A 6000-nucleotide genomic window follows, 5' to 3' on the forward strand; every position below is an offset into this window, starting at 1 on the left:
GGAATCTACAGCTTTTTTCTCAGTTTTCTTTAGTCATAAGGCACCAATTTCAAAAAATAATTGCACATTCCTACTTCATAGGTGACCTAGTTTTAAGAAATCATCATATTCAAAACAGTGAATTTTCCCTTTAATGTAAATCACAGAGTTTTCCTGTAATGAAACATGCTGGATAAATAAGGTGTCTTGTCTTGTTTTCCAAGTGTAACTATAACCAATTTGGTATCACAGTGATCCACACAATGACAACATTTCCATTATAAATAAAGTAAGGGGTATTATGAAAGTCTAATTAGTGTATTTTCAAATAACTGGCCCTGGTGGGCTCACAATGAAAGCACAAGGAGAAATGTGAAGAGAAAGTAAGAAAAATTTGGAAAAACTGACACCAGAAAGTAATCTTCAATCTCTCAGATACTCCATGTGAAAACCCATGCTGACTTCCCCCAGGGGCTCAAGGGAAAAGCCTTCACTCAGGGTCTTTCAACTCCAGCAAAGCACAGAGACCCTTGCAAGTGGCTCAGATTTAGTTTCCACAAAGAGGCCTGGTGGTGCAGGAGACCATGTGGGAGGGAGGCAGAACAAGGCAGGGACATGCTGCGTCGGCTTCCAATTAACTTGAAAAAAAATCTCATTGTTTTAAACCATTGACACTTCCCTCCATGTCGTCCTAAAGCACCCCCCACACACATTATGGTTTCATCTTACCCTTTTTAATATCTGACGTGTGTGTGCGTGTGTGTGTAGTTGTGTGTCACACACTCTACTTTCTACCACACACACCTGTTGTAACAGCCATAATGTTCTTTTTACTTTTTTTTGTTACATTTGTGTGTATGGTTTATATAAACTAACTGAAACTTTGATGAAACTGAAGGTTGGATTCAGCTGCTTGCCCTGTTTGTTAAATGAAATAAAGAAAAGATAAATCGAAAATAAATAAATAAATAGAAATAGAAGATAAATAGATTGCACAAGTGATTTACACACTCGTACCTATGGTGTTATCTTCCATACAAAAACAGAGAAGGTTCAGGTTCTCAAATGTGTCTGTAAGGCTTTTCCAACTACTGAACATGTTGAATAATGATGATAAGAGTGTACGCCATTGTCCTATTTTTCCAGCTTGTCACTTCATGAAATCATCACAGCATGTTACTAGAAAATAAAATGTACTATGAATGTGTGTGTGTATCTGAGGAGGTAGGTAGTCATCTTAACATCCCAAGTATTTTGGGATACGGTGTTGGAACAAGAGGGAGATTTGCACCTGAGGATCTCAGGTTGCACACAGACTCGTAAAGCATTCAAAGTTCAGAAGGAAGGCAAGGAAGGCCAGGCAATGCAAGGCCAGGCAAGTATAATAAGTCACCTCTAAAACAACTGACATCCAGTAACAAAATGTGAAAATAGGAGAGCTATGGTGCCTGCTCTTAGTTTAACCTCTTTTTGATAAAAGCTGCAGGAGCTAAGGTGAAAAGAAATTAAGGATGGATCTAAATTTTTGCTTTCGGAGACAGTCAAAAAGCATGACTGAACAAGCTTTTTAGTATGCAAGCAACTATATTCCAGTGTTGCAATGCAGCAGCCCTGTCATTCATGCTAATCATCACCAGTGACTATAAGATGGAAAAAGCATTTCCATTACTCTACTCATTCCATCTCAAGCATAACTCCATCCTACCCTATTCCTGTCCTCTCTTGCCCATCCCAGCTCTGCAACAGTTAACAAGCTCTGCCCTTTGGGCTGCAAGAGCAGCTGGAGTTGTGTGAGAGAGAGAGAGAGAGAAAGTGAGCAGTGGTAGACAGCTCTGGTAATAGTTTAATGGCTATCAGGAGTAGGCCCACTGCACCTGCATCAAACCAACCTCCTCTGTGCAACATAAAGAATGCTCCTACTGCGGCTGGCTGAAAACATTCACTTTGGAGGAGATTACAGCGCTCACAGCTTCTAATTAATCCAGTGTGATTCCTGTTCCTCATGCATGAACATACAGTGTGCATCACCATAGGCAAAGGATATATGCAAAGAAATAATGAGTAAGGAGTTGCGGGCAAGAGAGAAGGTCGCCATCAAAGGGAGGAAGAGGGAGCATGTGGGGGGAAATGGCTGCTGTTTTCCATCACATTATGGTTCTTAATGCTTTAGACATTATGCAGAGCACGCACATGAAACTGAGAAACACACAACTCTGACGTACTTTTATTTACCTGCCCTCCACCTGACCTGCCAGGGAACAATAAACAGCTGCATGTGCACACCTGCCACAGACAGTGGCAGAATTGACAGCAGCTTTGATGACGGGAGGCTGAAAAGGCTCTTTGGGCGTCTGGGGAAAATGGCCCAAGCCTCGTGACTGATGCATGAACATAATAACCCGGATAAAAACTGCAGTGCACTCATCCGCACTCAATATTTCAGATGGACTTTACAGGCACTGCTGAGGCTGTTGCCACACCAGCCTTATTATTTGTGATACTGCAGTGCTTCATGGAGTAAAAAAAAGTAGATGAAAAACAGAGAAAAACAGCTGAAAGTGAAGGCAGATTCATCCAGCTGAGAGAAGACAAGCTGACACAGATATTTCTGCGATAAAGACAAAGATGTTAAAGGAGGACAAACCTCTGGCTGTGCAGCTGGTAATTACTGTATGAGATACTATACGAGGTGTGTGTGCGGCTCAAACCCCCCACCTGGGCTGTTGCAGAGAGACGGGGGACAAAGCGAAGCGTTTACCCACAGGTCTGCCATCCCAACATTATCGCAGCCTCACACTCAGTGTAATGAAAAGAGCATGACAATCATATTCAGGGATGACGTATAGCAGCGAATAGTGATTAGAGTGCAGAACAAAAACATATAATCCCTCAGGTTTCAATTATGGGATTTAATTATAGCAACAGCTAAGCAGACTTTATTCATGTCTGCTGTGTGGTATCAAGCCAAATACATGTATATAGAATGACTCAAGGGAAAATGTATGCAAAGTAATGCAGAGATGGGAGCAATAGGCCAGTGTTTGCAGTGATACGCACAAGGAAGTGTGAGTTAGATCATGTGTACATTTTTGCATCCTGTCCTTTGATCTGTGTGTTCTCCTTTAGGTGACTGTCGTCTCATGCCATATGTTTGCATTTAATAGCAGTATGTTTTATAGGCATTAAAACTATTTTTTGCACATTAATTAAAAAAATTCAGTTTGTGAAGTTTTTCCAAGATTGCTCTGTGAATGCAAAATTCATACTCTGTAGTCTGGGAAAGCAATTGCACACAGTCTGACAGACCAATGTACCGTTTGACAGTCTGGATTTCAGAGTCTTTTGATCACAATTTAATTTAGCAGAATTTATTAAAAGAATAATTCATGATGTGCAGCCAATTCCACCCTGATAGTCACATGATGAAGTCAAAACGGTGTTGAGGAGAGTAGAAATCAGGACCCACACGCAGAAACCAGAGAGCTCACAGGTATGATTTAGTACAAAATTAGGCCAAATTAAGCTGTACATCTGTGTAAAACAACAAAGTAAGATAAAAAAAATCATATACATGCACAAAAAGAGACTGTCTTTAGGGAACATAGAGATTATTTGCATATTTGACTTTCATTAATTTAGGGACTCTGTCTATTGCATGTAATACTGCACTATACATGAACTTGCATAAACTCTGGGATTCAATCAAGGCTCAAAGAGACAGAAATGAAGTTTTTCTGTGACAATTTTAGACAAAACACATCAGTTGCAAATCTTAACACTTGATGGATGGACAGAAAATGTTAATAAGTTTCTTCTTACACAGGACAAAGACTACTTACACAAGATGGGGCATCAATAAACCGACTGACACCATTTACAATCTTCCTCTACTACTTCACCTTCAGAATAGCGCTCTCTGTCCCTGATTCCCTATTTGAGATACAGAACAAAGATTGAGGGTTTAAGCAGTGCTTCTCACTCACTAAGAGGACAAAGCTCTGCATCTGATAATAAAGTGGCTCCTGTGCTGAATTATTAATAATAAGTGCTTTTCTTCCAAAGAACAGGGATCAGTGCCCAACAGGGGGTACTATGTGCTGCCAGGTGCCTGTAAAATCCTAACTGCACTACTTTGTTCAGCTTTAAGTCTGATATCCCAGACTGGCTTTGTAAAGCACCATTACAGTCTTGTCCAGTGGAAACTTGATCCAATATAATGATGCTTAAAAGCTCCTTCTATGGATCGCTATGCTGTAAAGTCAACCTTTACAGTGCCTTTTATGTGTGTGTGTGTGTGGGGGGGCGATATTGGGATACAATGGCAGTGATGGTTCTCATCCGTCTCGCTGGACTAGAGACTGAAGTGCAGATCAACTTTTGATTCAACTTATCTAAAGAGGAAGAGGTTTTGATTTTGGGTCTGTCAGTTCAACCGTTTCACCAGACAAGACCGGCGCTATTTAAAGATTCTTCAAAACCCCAGATTGTGTTCAAGGTTCAACGTTTTTTAATGTACATTGCCAACATATTTAAAGGGGACATATAAGGCTTTTTGTGATTTTCTGTTGGTTTTATACAATTATGATGTCGGATGTCTATGTTAAACATGGTCAAAGTTCCAAAACTTGATGTGAACATATGTAAAAATTAAAAGTTAAAAGCCCAGGATTCAGCCTGCTCTGAATGCTTCATTTGCACTGTTACCTCTAAATCCTCCTCGTGATGACTTCAGATCACATGTCCCCCACGAAGGCCATCTGTTCTCTAGTCATTGTTGCTAAGGTTTTTGCTAAGGTTGTTCCATGAGTTGTTTGTGTTGTCTTGCATATTTTGGGTCAAGTTTGGGCTTGAACATGTACGAATCTATTTGAGAAGTTTCCATTTCGAGTAAATGATGAGAAACAGTGGTGGAATCCTACTACTACTGTTTGTTTATGTAGCCTCCCGAGCTTCTAACCAATCAGAGAAGAGCAGGCTCATTGGGAGGGGGGCCTTGAATAGACAGGAACTAAAACTGCCTGTTTCAGACAGAGGCTGAACTGAGGGGCTGCATAAAGAAGATAAATAAGCAGCTGTGCCTTGTATTGGTTACTTTTGACAAATATGAGAAAACAATTGTTTTAATTTACGATAAGGCTTTTTGTTGGAGGCCAGAAAATCTTGCCATGAGTACAACAGAAAAAAGTTAACATCAGTTATATACAATCCCCAGAGAAAGAAGAAAGTGCAACACTTGAAAGCAGTACCTTTCTGTAACTTCTGTGTCAGCTTTTCTGCACTCGTTCTCTTGATGATTGATCTCATATCTAGGTATCAAATGTAATATACTGAATAATATACGAGCAAGCATGTTTTTTCTGCAGGTAGTGACAAAATCTGTGGTCTTTGGGAACTTTTCCAGAAAATTGAGTTTAGAATTATTGTGTTCCAACATAGATATGGTGCATTTGTTTCTTTTTTTAACCTATGGGGAGTTGTGGGAGTGTTATGAGGTTATGAAAATGTAATAACTCTAATATTATTGTCATCCCCTTGGAAAGTCTTCCAAACTCTGAAGCCCTTTGGTAGCTGTGCTGACATTAGCTCTCACTTTCCTCTGTACTCCTAACAGACTCAAGATTTATGTGCTGATGTGAGCTGTCAGAGTGATAATTCCCCTTTACTTTGAAGAAGAGGATTTACTTAAGTATGTGAGAGAATTCTGTAAACAGCCTTGTGTTTTTCCCCTTCTCTCATCCATCTTAAAATGCATGAAGTGATGTGAACTGAACTGAAACAAGGATGGTGGATGCCTACTTTTCCCATTCCCCCTCCACACCTGGAGAGCCACAACTCCAGCCAGGAACAGAAATGAAAAGCGTATTACCCATACGACAGTAAACAAGCCCCCGCCAGCTTCGGCTCAGGTGTGATTTGAAAAGATAACAGAGTGTTCTGGCATGTATCCGAGAAGGCTTTGAGAAGGAAGCAGGCCTCCCTTGGTCCAGTGCAGGGAGGCATGGAGCAACCTGAGGAGAAGCA

The sequence above is a fragment of the Thunnus thynnus genome, chromosome 17 (assembly GCF_963924715.1).
Source record: "Thunnus thynnus chromosome 17, fThuThy2.1, whole genome shotgun sequence".
NCBI classification, from domain to species: Eukaryota; Metazoa; Chordata; class Actinopteri; order Scombriformes; family Scombridae; genus Thunnus; species Thunnus thynnus.